This window comes from Cryptomeria japonica, chromosome 7 (assembly GCF_030272615.1).
Source record: "Cryptomeria japonica chromosome 7, Sugi_1.0, whole genome shotgun sequence".
NCBI classification, from domain to species: domain Eukaryota; kingdom Viridiplantae; phylum Streptophyta; class Pinopsida; order Cupressales; family Cupressaceae; genus Cryptomeria; species Cryptomeria japonica.
This window is the reverse complement of record NC_081411.1, coordinates 461,113,640-461,127,464: the sequence shown is the minus strand read 5'-3', so window position 1 is coordinate 461,127,464 and position 13,825 is coordinate 461,113,640.

Genomic DNA, 13,825 nt, shown 5'->3' with positions numbered 1-13,825 from the left:
CTAGAACTGGCGGCGTCAAAATTTGATTTTCACGCACATCGTGCTCTTAGAACCTTGTTTTGGAGGTAATGCCTCAAAATATTCGGTTTCGAAGCATCGAAATTGGTGTTTGGAGCCACAACAAGCTTTCAAGATGCAAGTCCCTATTTCAGAGCCTGTAGTGTTAAAACGTGATTTTGATGCACATCGTGCTCTTAGAACCTCATTTCAGAGTGTGTGGCTTGAAAGCTCCAGTTTCAAAACATTAAAATCAATGTTTCAAGGCACAACAAGGTTTCAAGAGACAAGTCCCGATTATCAACCTGATTATGTCAAAACACAATTTTGATAAACATGGTGTTCTTAGAACCTCATTTGGGAGGTTGTGCCTCAAAAGCCTCATTTTTGGAGCATTAAAATTAGTATTTGGAGGCACACCAAGGTTTCAAGACACAAGTCCCAATTCCAGAGTTAGTAGCATCAAAACGCTTTTTTGATGTACATCGTGCTCTTAGAACCTCATTTCGGAGATTGTGGCTTGAAAGCTCTGATTTTGGAACATCAAAATCAATGGTTTGAGGCACAACAAGGTTTCAAGACACAAGTCCCAATTCCACAATTGGTAGCGTCAAAACGCAATTTTCATGTACATCGTGCTCTTAGAACCTCATTTCAGAGCTTGTGCCTTGAAAGCCCTGATTTTGGAACATCAAAATCAATGTTTTGAGGCACAACAAGGTTTCAAGATGCAAGTTCGTTTTCCAGAGCCTGTAGTGTCAAAATTCCATTTTGACACACATCATTCTCTTAGAAGCTAATTTGAGAGCTTGTGCCTCAAAAGACCCAGTTTTGGAGCATCAAAATTAATGTTTTGAGGCACAACAAGGTTTAAAGATGCAAGGCCTGATTCTAGAGTCAATAGTGTCAAAATTTGATTTTGGCGCACATCATGCTCTTAGAACCTCATTTTGAAGCTTAAGTCGCGAAAGCCCTGGTTTTGGAGCATCAAAATCAGTGTTTTGAGGCACAACAAGGTTTCAAGATGCGGGCCCCGATTCTAGATCCAGTAGCATCAAAATTCAATTTTGTTTCACATTGTGCTCTTAGAACCTTGTTATAGAAATTGTGCCTTAAAAGCCCCAGTTTTGGAGCATCAAACTCAATGTTTGGAGGCACAACAAGGCTTGAAGATGCAAGTCTTGATTCTGGAGCCGGTAGAGTTAAAATTTGATTTTGACACACATCGTGCTTTTAGAACCTTGTTTTGGAGCTTATGCCTCAAAATCTTTTCTTCCGAATCATCAAAATTGGTGTTTTGAAAGCACAACAAACTTTCAAGATGCAAGTCCCTATTCCACAGCCTGTAGTGTCAAAAGATGATTTTGATACACATCGCACTCTTAGAATCTCATTTCGGAGGGTGTGGCTCGAAAGCTCCAGTTTCAAAACACCAAAATCAATGTTTAAAGGAACAACAAGGTTTCAAGACACAAGTCCCGATAGGGCTGATAGCATCAAAACATGATTTTGACAAACATGGTGTTCTTAGAACCTCATTTCAGAGGTTGTGCCTCAAAAGCCTCATTTCGAGGAGCATAAAAATTAGTGTTTGGAGGCACAACAAGGTTTCAAGACACAAGTCCCAATTCCAGAGTTGAAAACGTCAAAACACAATATTGATGTACATCATGCTCTTAGAACTTCATTTTAGAGCTTGTGCCTTAAAAGACCCAGTTTTGGAGCTTCAAAATCAATGTTTGGAGGCACAACAAGGTTTCAAGATGCAAGTCGCGATTCTAGAGTCAATAGCGTCAAAATCTGATTTTGGCGCACATCATGCTCTTAGAACCTCATTTCGAAGCTTGTGCCTCGAAAGCCCCAGTTTCGGACCATCAAAATTAGTGTTTTGAGGCACAACAAGGTTTCAAGATGCAAGCCTCGATTCTAGAGCCAATAAAATCAAATTTCAATTTTGATGCATATTGTGCTCTTAGAACCTTGTTTTAGATATTGTGCCTCAAAAGCCCCAGTTTTGGAGCATCAAAATCGATTTTTGGAGACACAACAAGGTTTCAAGATCCAAGTCCTGATTCACGAGCCTGTAGCGTCAAAATTTGATTTTGACGCACATCGTGCTCTTAGAACCTTGATTTGGAGCTTATGTCTAAAAATCTTCAGTTTCGAAGCATCAAAATTGGTGTTTGGAGGCACAACAAGCTTTCAACATGCAAGTCCCTATTCTGGACACTGTAGTGTCAAAATATGATTTTGATGCACATCCTACTCTTAGAACCTTATTTTGGAGTGTTTGGCTAGAAAGCTCCAGTTTCAAAACATCAAAATCAATGTTTAAAGGCACAACAAGGTTTCAAGACACAAGTCCTTATTCTAGAGTCGGTAGCTTTAAAATGCAATTTTGATGTACATCATGTTCTCAGAACCTCATTTTGGAGCTTGTGCCTTGAAAGCCCTGATTTTGGAACGTCAAAATCAATGTTTTGAGGCACAACAAGGTTTAAAGAAGCAAGTCCCTATTCCGGAGCCTGTAACGTCAAAATTTCATTTTGACGCACATCATTCTCTTAGAAGCTCATTTCAAAGCTTGTGCCTCGAAAGACCCAGTTTTGGAGCATTAAAATCAATGTTTGGAGGCACAACAAGGTTTCAAGATTAAAGTCTCAATTCTAGAGTCAATAGCGTAAAAATTTGATTTTCGCGCACATCGTGCTCTTAGAACCTCATTTCGAAGCTTGTGCCTTGAAAGCCCCAGTTTTGGAGCATCAAAATCAGTGTTTTGAGGCACAACAAGGTTCAAGATAGGCCTTGTATCTAAAGCTAGTAGCATCAAAATTCAATTTTGTTTCACATTGTGCTCTTAGAACCCTGTTTCATAAATTGTGCTTCAAAAGCCCTAGTTTTGGAGCATCAAAATCGATGTTTGGAGGCACAACAAGGTTTCAAGATGCAAGTCCTGATTCTGGAGCCGGTAGCGTCAAAATTTGATTTTGATGCACATCGTGTTCTTTGAACCTTGTTTTGGAGCTTAGGCCTCAAAATCTTCGGTTTTGAAGCATCAAAATTGGTGTTTGGAGGCACAAGGATTCAAGATGCAAGTTCCTATTCCGGAGCCTGTAGTGTCAAAACATGATTTTGATGCACATCGTGCTCTTAGAACCTCATTTCGGAACGTGTGGCTTGAAACCTCCAGTTTCAAAACATCAAATTCAATGTTTAAAGGCACAATAAGGTTTCACGACACAAGTCCCGATTCTCAAGCTGATAGCGTCAAAACACGATTTTGAAAAACATGGTGGTCTTAGAACCCAATTTCGGAGGTTGTGCCTCAAAAGCCTCGTCTTTGGAGCATAAAATTTAGTGTTTGGAGGCACAACAAGGTTTCAAGACAAAAAAACCCAATTCCAGAGTCGCTAGCATCAAAACACAATTTTGATGTACATCATGCTCTTAGAACCTCATTTTAGAGCTTGTGCCTTGAAAGCCCTTATTTTGGAACATCAAAATCAATGTTTTGAGGCACAACAAGGTTTCAAGAAGAAAGTCCCTATTTCGGAGCTTGTATTCCATTTTGACGCATATCATTCTGTTAGAACCTCATTTCAGAGGTTGTGCCTTGAAAGACACAGTTTTGGAGCATCAAAATCAATGTTTGGAGGCACAACAAGGTTTTAAGATGCAAGTCCTGATTCTAGATTCAATAGCGTCTAAATCTAATTTTGGCACACATCGTGCTCTTAGAACCTCATTTTGGAGCTTGTGCCTCAAAAGACCCGGTTTCAGAGCATCAAAATTAGTGTTGTGACGAACAACAAGGTTTCAAGATGCAAGCCCTGATTCTAGAGCCAGTAGCATCAATTTTGATGCACATTGTGCTCTTAGAACCCTTTTTTAGATATTGTGCTTCAAAAGCCCCAGTTTTGGAGAATCAAAATCGATGTTTGGAGGAACAACAAGGTTTAAAGATGCAAGTCCTCATTCTAGAGCCGGTAGTGTCAGAATTTGATTTTGACACACATTGTGCTCTTAGAACCTTGTTTTGGAGCTTATGTCTCAAAATCTTTGGTTTGGAATCATCAAAATTGGTGTTTGGAGGCACAACAAAATTTCAAGATGCAAGTCCCTATTCTGGAGCCTGTGTCAAAACATGATTTTGATGCATATCGTGCTCTTAGAACCTCATTTCAGAGCGTGTGGCTCAAAAGCTCCAGTTTCAAAACATCAAAATCAATATTTAAAGGCACAACAAGGTTTCAAAACACAAGTCCTGATTCTCAAGCTGATAGCGTCGAAACATGATTTTTACAAACATGGTGTTCTTAGAACCTCATTTCGAAGGTTGCGCCTCAAAAGCCTCCTTTTTGGAGCATAAAAATTAGTGTTTGGAGGCACAACAAGGTTTCAAGACACATGTCCCCGATTCTCAAGCTGATAGCGTCAAAACACGATTTTGACAAACATGGTGTTCTTAGAACCTCATTTCGTGTTAGGTCCCAGAGACAACTGAGAGGGGGGGGTGAATCAGTTGTCTAATAAATTTAAACCTAAAATCATTTAACCAGCTTAATGCTTAATACCAGTAAACCAGTTAAGTATGCCGATAGACAGTGGTAACAGTAAATTACTATACCAGTAAGGATTAATGCATAACATAAACATAAAGTCATCCACAACACATAACACCAATATTTGTACGTGGAAACCCTGTAAGGGGAAAAACCACGGTGGGAAACCTTACCCACAATTAGATGATACTATTGCAGATAGTAAGTGTACATAAATGGGGTCTGCACATGCAGAAAGGCCAACAAAGAGCTCACTACTCAAACACAAAATGAGAGTCACACTGACTATAGTTGGATGGTTAAATCCAATAAGAATGTACTGCACAAAATCGCATCTTCATATGCTGGATTAAGTACCGGTGTAATGTTGATATGCTTCTACAAAAACTTAGCTTCACCTTCAAATGATGTCTTCGTGTATACCTCTGCTTAATCTCGCATATGCCTTCACACAATTCTTTTTCGCATTCCACATTCGATCTTACAAATAAGATCTTACATTTATACCATACCCTAAGACCAATTTTAGTAGATCGGCTCTACAAGATATTACAACAAAAACATTTTACATACAATATAATATCCAAAGCAATAACTGATTGAACATGTCGGCTTAATGGATTTACAATAACAAAAAAAATCATCTTCATAGCATGCCATGCTGATCTGGAAAAGATAAACCTGCCAGTGTAACCCTAGATAACCCTGGACCTATTTGTCGGTAAAAGCAAATATGCAAATATGAATATACCAATGATTAATTCTTCAAAACAAAGTATCCACACAATGTCTTTGACATTACCAAGTGTCTTCCATATCATTCCAGGTACCGGTGAACATTATATCCTGCCGGTGAACCATATACCAATAATTGTGCAATAGTTACTTGTTTGTCGGTGAATGTTGCTGGATCTCCAAAGTGCTAGTTTTCAGTAGGTGTTGACATCAATGACAAAACCATACCAATATACCAACATTTCAGAGGTTGTGCCTCAAAAGCCTCCTTTTTGGAGCATAAAAATTAGTGTTTGGAGGCACAAAAAGGTTTCAAGACACAAGTGACAATTCCAGAGTGGGTAGCGTCAAAGCGCAATTTCGATGTACATTGTGTTCTTAGAACCTCATTTTGGAGCTTGTGCCTTGAAAGCCCTAATTTTGGAACATCAAAATCAATGTTTTCAGGCACAACAAGGTTTCAAGAAGCAAGTTCCTATTCTGGAGCCACATCATTCTCATAGAAGCTCATTTCGAAGCTTGTGCCTAGAAAGACCCAGTTTTGGAGCATCAAAATCAATGTTTGGAGGTACAACAATGTTTCAAGATGCAAGTCCCGATTTTAGAGTCATCAAAATCTGATTTTGGTGCACATCATGCTCATAGAACCTCATTTCGAAGCTTGTGCCTCGAAATCCATAGTTTCAGAGCATCAAAATCAGTGTTTTGAGGCACAACAAGGTTTCAAGATGCAAGCCCTGATTCTAGAGCCACTAGCATCGAAATTCATTTTTGATGCACATAGTGCTCTTAGAACTCCATTTTAGAAATTGTGCCTCAAAAGCCCCAGTTTTGGAGCATCAAAATCGATGTTTGGAGGCACAACAAGGTTTCAAAATGCAAGTCTTGCTTCTGGAGCCGGTAGTGTCAAAATTTGATTTTGACACACATCGTGCTCTTAGAACCTTGTTTTGGAGCTTATGCCTTAAAATCTTCTGTTCTGAAGCATCCAAATTGGTGTTTGGAGGCTCAACAAGCTTTCAAGATGCAGGTATCTATTCTGAAGCCTGTAGTGTCAAAACATGATTTTGATGCACATCGTGGTCTTAGAACCTCATTTTGGAGCTTGTGCCTTGGAAGCCCTAATTTTGGAACATCAAAATCAATGTTTGCAGGCACAATAAGGTTTCAAGATGCAAGTCTCAATTATAGAGTCAATAGCATCAAAATATGAATTTCGCGCACCATCGTTCTCTTAGAACCTCATTTTGAAGCTTGAAACTCGAATGCCCTGGTTTCGTAGCATCAAAATCAGTGTTTTGAGGCACAACAATATTTCAAGATGGAAGCCCCCATTCTAAAGCCAGTACCGATCAAAATTCAATTTTGATGCACATTGTGCTCTTAGAATCCTGTTTTAGAAATTGTGCCTCAAAAGCCCCAATTTTTTGAGCATCAAAATCGATGTTTTTGAGGCACAACAGAGTATTAAGATGCAAGTCTTGATTCTCAAGCCGGTAGTGTCAAAATTTGATTTTTATGCACATCATGCAATTAGAGCCTTCTTTTGGAGCTTATGCCTCAAAATATTGGGTTTCAAAGCATCAAATTGGTGTTTGGAGGCACAACAAGCTTTCAAGACGCAAGTCCCTATTCCAGAGCCCTGTAGTGTCAAAACATGATTTTTGATGCACATTGTGCTCTTAGAACCTCTTTTTGGAGTTGTGGCTCGAAAGCTCTAGTTTCCAAAACATCAAAATCAATGTTTAAAGGCACAACAAGGTTTCAAGACACATGTCCTGATTCTCAATCTGATAGCGTCAAAACATGATTTTGACAAACATGGTGTTCTTAGAACCTCATTTCAGAGGCTGTGCTTTAAAAGCCTCATTTTTAGAGCATAAAAATTAGTGTTTGGATGCACAATAAAGTTTCAAGACACAAGTCCCAATTCCAGAGTCGGTAGCGTCAAAACATAATTAGTATGTACATCGTGTTCTTAGAACCTCATTTCAGAGCTTCTACCTTGAAAGCCCTGATTTTAGAACATCAAATTCAATGTTTTGGGGGCACAATAAAGTTTCAAGAAGCAAGTCCCTATTCCAGAGCTTGTAGCATCAAAATTCCATTTTCACGCACATCATTCTCTTAGAAGCTCATTTCAGAGCATCAAAATCAATGTTTGGAGGCAAAATAAGGTTTCAAGATGCAAGTGTCGATTCTAGAGTCAATAGCATCAAAATCTGATTTTGGTACACATCGTGCTCTTAGAATCTCATTTCGAAGCTTGTGCCTCGAAAGCCCCCATTTCAGAGCATCAAAATAAGTGTTTTGAGGCACAACAAGGTTTCAAGATGTAAGCCCCTGTTTCTAGAGCCAGCAATTTTGATGCACATTGTGCTCTTAGAACCCTATTTTAGAAATTGTGCCTCAAAAGCCCCAATTTTGGAGCATCAAAATCGATGTTTGGAGGCTCAACAAGGTTTGAAGATGCAAGTCCTGATTCTGGAGCCGGTAGCATCAAAATTTGATTTTGACGCACATCGTGCTCTCAGAACCTTGTTTTGGAGCTTATGCCTCAAAATATTCAGTTTTGAAGCATCAAAATTGATGTTTGGAGGCACAACAATCTTTCAAGACGCAAGTCCCTATTTCAGAGCTTGTAGTGTCAAAACATGATTTTGATGCATATCGTGCTATTAGAACCTCGTTTCGGACAGTATGGTTCAAAAGCTCCAGTTTCAAAACATCAAAATCAATGTTTAAAAGTACAACAAGTTTTCAAGACACAACTCTCGGTTCTCAAGCTGATAGCATCAAAACACAATTTTGACAAACATGGTGTTCTTAGAACCTTATTTCGGAGGTTTTGCCTCAAAAGCCTCATTTTTGGATAATAAAAATTAGTGTTTGGAGGCACAAAAAGGTTTCAAGACAAAAGTCTGAATTCCAGAGTCGGTAGCGTCAAAACACAATTTTGATGTACATCGTGTTTTTAGAACCTCATTTCAGGGCTTTTGCCTTGAAAGCCCTGATTTTGGAACATCAAAATCAATGTTTTGAGGCACAACAAGGTTTCAAGATGCAAGTTCGTATTCCAGAGCCTGTAGTGTCAAAATTCTATTTTGACGCACATCATTCTCTTAGAAGCTCATTTTGGAGCTTGTGCCTTGAAAGGCCCAGTTTTGCAGCATCAAAATCAATGTTTGGAGGCACAACAAGGTTTCAAGATGCAAGTCCCAATTCTAGAGTCAATAGCGTCAAAATCTAATTTTGGCAAACATCGTGCTCTTAGAACCTTATTTCGAAGCTTATGCCTCGAAAGCCCCGATTTCAGAGCATCAAAATCAGTTTCTTGAGGCACAACAAGGGTTCAAGATGCAAGCCCCGATTCTAGATCCAGTAGCATCAAAATTCAATTTTGATGCACATTGTTCTCTTAGAACACTGTTTTAGAGATTCTGCCTCAACAGCCCCAGTTTTGGAGCATCAAAATCGATGTTTGGAGGCACAACAAGGTTTTCAACATGCAAGTCCTGATTCTGGATCCAGTAGAGTCAAAAGTTGATTTTGACGCACATCATGCTCTTAGAACCTTCTTTTGGAGCTTATGCCTCAAAATCTTTGGTTTCGAATCATCAAAATTGGTGTTTGGAGGTACAACAAGCTTTTAAGACGCAAGTCCCTATTCCGGAGCCTGTAGTCTCAAAATGAGATTTTGATGCACATCATGCCCTTAGAACTCATTTCAGAGGGTGTGGCTCGAAAGCTCCAATTTCCAAACATCAAAAGCAATGTGTAAAGGCACAACAAGGTTTCAAGATACAAGTCCTGATTCTCAAGCTGAGAGCGTCAAAACATGATTTTTACAAACATGGTGTTCTTAGAACCTCATTTCGGAGGTTGTGCCTTAAAAGCCTCATTTTTGGAGCATTAAAATCAATGTTTGGAGGCACAACAAGGTTTCAAGATGCAAGTCTCGATTCTAGATTCAATAGTGTCAAAATTTGATTTTGCCACACATCGTGCTCTTAGAACCTCATTTTGAAGCTTGTGGCTCGAAAACCCCAGGTTTGGAGCATCAAAATCAGTGTTTTGAGGCACAACAAGGTTTCAAGATGGAAGTCCCAATTCTAGAGCCAGTAGCATTGAAATTCAATATTGATGCACATTCTACTCTTAGAACCTTGTTTTAGAAAATTTTGCCTCAAAAGCCATAGTTTTGGAGCATCAAAATCGATGTTTGGAGGCATAGTAACGTTTCAAGATGCAAGTCCTGATTCTGGAGTTAGTAGCGTCAAAATTTGATTTTGACACACATTGTGCAATTAGAATCTTGTTTTGGATATTATGCCTCAAAATCTTTGGTTTCGAAGCATCGAAATTGGTGTTTGGAGGCACAACAAGCTTTCAAGATGCAAGTTTCTATTCTGGAGCCTGTAGTGTCAAAATGTGATTTTGATGCACATCGTGCTCTTAGAACCTCCTTTCAGAGAGTGTGGCTTGAAAGATCTAGTTTCAAAACATTAAAATCAATGTTTAAAGGCACAACAAAGTTTCATGACACAAGTCCCGATTCTCAAGCTGATAGCATCAAAACACGGTTTTGACAAACATGGTGATCTTAAAACCTCATTTTGGAGGTTGTGCCTCAAAAGCCTCATTTTTTGAGCATAAAAATCAGTGTGTGGCACAACAAGGTTTCAAGACAGAAGTCCCAATTCTAGAGTCGGTAGCATCAAAACACAATTTTGATGTACATCATGCTCTTAGAACCTCATTTTGGAGCCTGTGCCTTTAAAGCCCTGATTTTGGAACATCAAAAATAATGTTTTGAGGCACAATGAGGTTTCAAGAAGCAAGTCCCTATTTCTGAGCCTATAGCATCAAAATTCCATTTTTGACGCTTATTTCAGAGCTTGTGCCTCGAAAGACCCAGTTTTGGAGCATTAAAATCAATGTTTGGAGGCACTACAAGGTTTCAAGATGCAAGTCCCAATTCTAGAGTCAATAGCGTCAAAATCTGATTTTGGCACACATCGTGCTCTTAGAACCTCATTTCGAAGCTTGTGCCTCAAAAGCCTTAGTTTCATAGCATCAAAATTAGTGTTTGGAGGAACAACAAGCTTTTAAAATGCAATTCCCTATTCGGGAGCCCATAGTGTCAAAACGTGATTTTGATGCACATCTTGCTGTTAGAACCTGATTTTGGAACGTGTAGATCGAAAGCTGTTGTTTCAAAAATTCAAAATCAATATTTAAAGGCACAACAAGGTTTCAAGATGCAAGTCCTGATTCTATAGCCAGTAGTGTGAAAATTTGATTTTGATGCACATCGTGCTCTTAGAACCTTGTTTTGGAGCTTATACCTCAAAATCTTCGGTTTTGAAGCATCAAAATTGGTGTTTGGAGGCATAGAAAGCTTTCAAGATGCAATTCCCTATTCCGGAGCCCATAGTGTCAAAACATGACTCTGATGCACATCATGCTCTTAGAACCTCATTTCAGAGCGTGTAGCTTGAAAGCTCCAGTTTCAAAACATCAAAATCAATGTTTAAAGGCACAACAAGGTTTCAAGACACAAGTCTCGATTATCAAGTTTGGAGGCACAACAATGTTTCAAGACACAAGTCCCAATTCCAGAGTCGGTAGCATCAAAACGCAATTTCGATGTACATCGTGGTCTTAGAACCTCATTTCAGAGCTTGTGCCTTTAAAGCCCTAATTTTGGAACATAAAAATCAATGTATTGAGGCACAACAAGGTTTCAAGTGTTACTACTTATCAAGTTGCCATTATTTTTATGTTCAAAGTTATTCTATAGACTCTAGTCAGTTATCTCTACCGAAATATTCAATCGGTATGTACAGTCTAGTCATTTATAGAAGAAAGTAGTCTCAGAGCACAGTATGCACCGAGTTGTCTACCGAGTAGAAAAGATGACACATCGAGTTGATATACACCGAGTGAAACGTGTTACCAAATTCATTGAACCTAGACATACATATGAAAATGTGTTACAAGATCAAGGAACATATAACCGTTATCACATTGGAAATTGCACTTAAGATTGTGTATGATTTTGAGGTCATCTAACCAATGAAATATTTTCAATGGTTATTAATTTGATAAATCATATTTGTAAGATCGAAGTAATGAATGGATCACCGACATAAGAGATCTATTTATATAACATGGATTAAATCAGATATATACATGTAGCATGATAGAAAGCAAGATATAGAAATATATGAAGCAAGACATGTGAAAAGAAGTAAGTGTTATGACTGTTACAGAGACACACAGGTCACCGAGAAGGATTTCAGAGAACAGTCAAAGAACAGAGTAAACAGAAGGGTTACCGAGGTATGCTAGAAGCAAGGTAATCTTATTCTGAGCATATAGAATCTGCTATAACATTTCAGATGTAAAGTTGCAGATATTTGTAATGATTTTATTGTAATATTTTGAAGTTGTAAGAGAAACCTTTAACAGGGTAAAAGACTCAAGTCTATAAAGTGTAAAGCTTCTAACGAGGTGCGACATTTAGTTTAAGTGTTGTAAAATCCTTTAGCAAGGTATATCTAACAAATCTTGATACTCCTAACAGGGTAGGCTATCAGAAATAGCTAAACATGTAGCTCTAATCGAGCAACCTTTATTATTGCAGTAGTGAGGTTGTGGGTGCCATCCCCACTGTAGTTTTTCTCTCTAACCAAGAGTTTTTGCATAACCAAAATATATGTGTTATGGAGTGAATCATGTATGATTGTTATCTATTTGTTTTAGCTTTATACTATGTTACTGCACTATTTGGATTATGCTTAACAGTAAAGTTATTGTTGAAGAAAATTTTTGAAGTACTGATTCACCCCTCCCCTCTGAGTACATTAGCTTTCCATATTGGCTCTAACAATAGGTATCGGAGCTTCAATCTTGGAAAAGGGTTTAACTGCCTAAAGAGAAAGATCTTATCAATGGAAGGCTATAAACAATCTTGGAGGATTGCGTATCTGCAAGAAGAGTTGGATCATGCTAATCAAGTGATTGCAGACATGCAAAGGCAAATGCAAAAATCTCTGAAAGTGAGAAGAAGATTTATCTGATGATTTGCAGGACTCTCAAGAGTTAGTGGAACAAATTGAGACATCATCTGAGAATAGTATATCTGAAGAGACTAAAGAAATGATTGGAGTATTGAAAGAAAAAAACAAAGCACTGGCTGATCAACTAAAAGCAATGAAAAGAGAACATGAACATTTCAGTACACAGATGACTGAAAATCTTGATGCATTGAGGACAACCAAGGATAAAGTAAGAGATCTAGAAAGAGAGAAACAACAACTTGAAGTCTTAGTATCTGATAAGAATGATGAAATCATAAGGATGACTAGAATTCAACAAAACCTGTCAGAACAACTAGGTTATGCACATCATGAAGCAAATCTAAAAGATGGTGAGAATCAAGCATTGAGACTTGAAGTATCAAGGTTGACCAATGAACTTGAAACTGAGATAAAATCCAAAGAAACACTGAAGAAGAGTTATGAAGCATCAAAGATGTTGGATGAGCAACTGAATACAAGAAGACCCAACAAAGATGCAGGACTCGGTTACAAAGGAAAAGACTCTACCAAGAATCATCAAAGCAAGCTGGAATCAAGAAGAACATCAAAAGAAAGAAGCCTATTTGCAACTATTGTGGAAATCAAGGCCACACTGCCAACCTGTGCCAAATCAGAAAAGGTAAGCAACCGAATGTCACTAAGTCCAATGGTTATTGTTACAATTGTAATAAATATGGTCACACATCTAATCAATGTAGGACAAAGTCTGTTAACAATTATTAGAAGACAAAATTCAAAGGGTTTTGTAAAAACTGCAATAGATATGGACACAGTACCGAGAAGTGTTGGCTTAAGCAAAAGAACTATATATGCTCTGCACACCGAGCAAATGCTAGAAGTTACCGAGCTCACACAGATCCTTACCGATAGTATTCTGCAGCACCATGGGATTACAATACAAGGATATGGTGTGAATGTTGTGGAAGATATGGACATGTAAGTGCCAACTATTTTATAAGGTTTGGAATGAACCACCGAAGATCATGGAGAAATCCTGGTATGGCATGTTTTCATTGTCACAAAGTTGGACACTTAGCTGGAGATTGCAGAGATCAGCCTAGAAAAGACACTAAGGAAATAAAAGAAAAATAAAAGATGATTTGGAAAAAGAAGGAAATTGTGTCAAATGAAGAAAGTACCTTACCTATCGAGTTAGGTGCACCTATTCCAAATTAATCGGTAAAGGTATGAAGGGACTGCATTCCCTCAAGGTTAAATCTTAACAGTTCCTAATCTATTATGTACTTAATTCAAAATCTGCATAGTTAAGATGTAGTAATAAGTTTGAAATTCTATCAAAGTCTTTTGGAGCACTATACAGGAAACCTGTCAAGTCGGTGAATACAGGAAACCTGTCAAGTCGGTGAATGAAGTTTGGTTACTCAGTTAAAGCGCAAAAGGAAAGAAAGTTTAGTGGAACCAAGT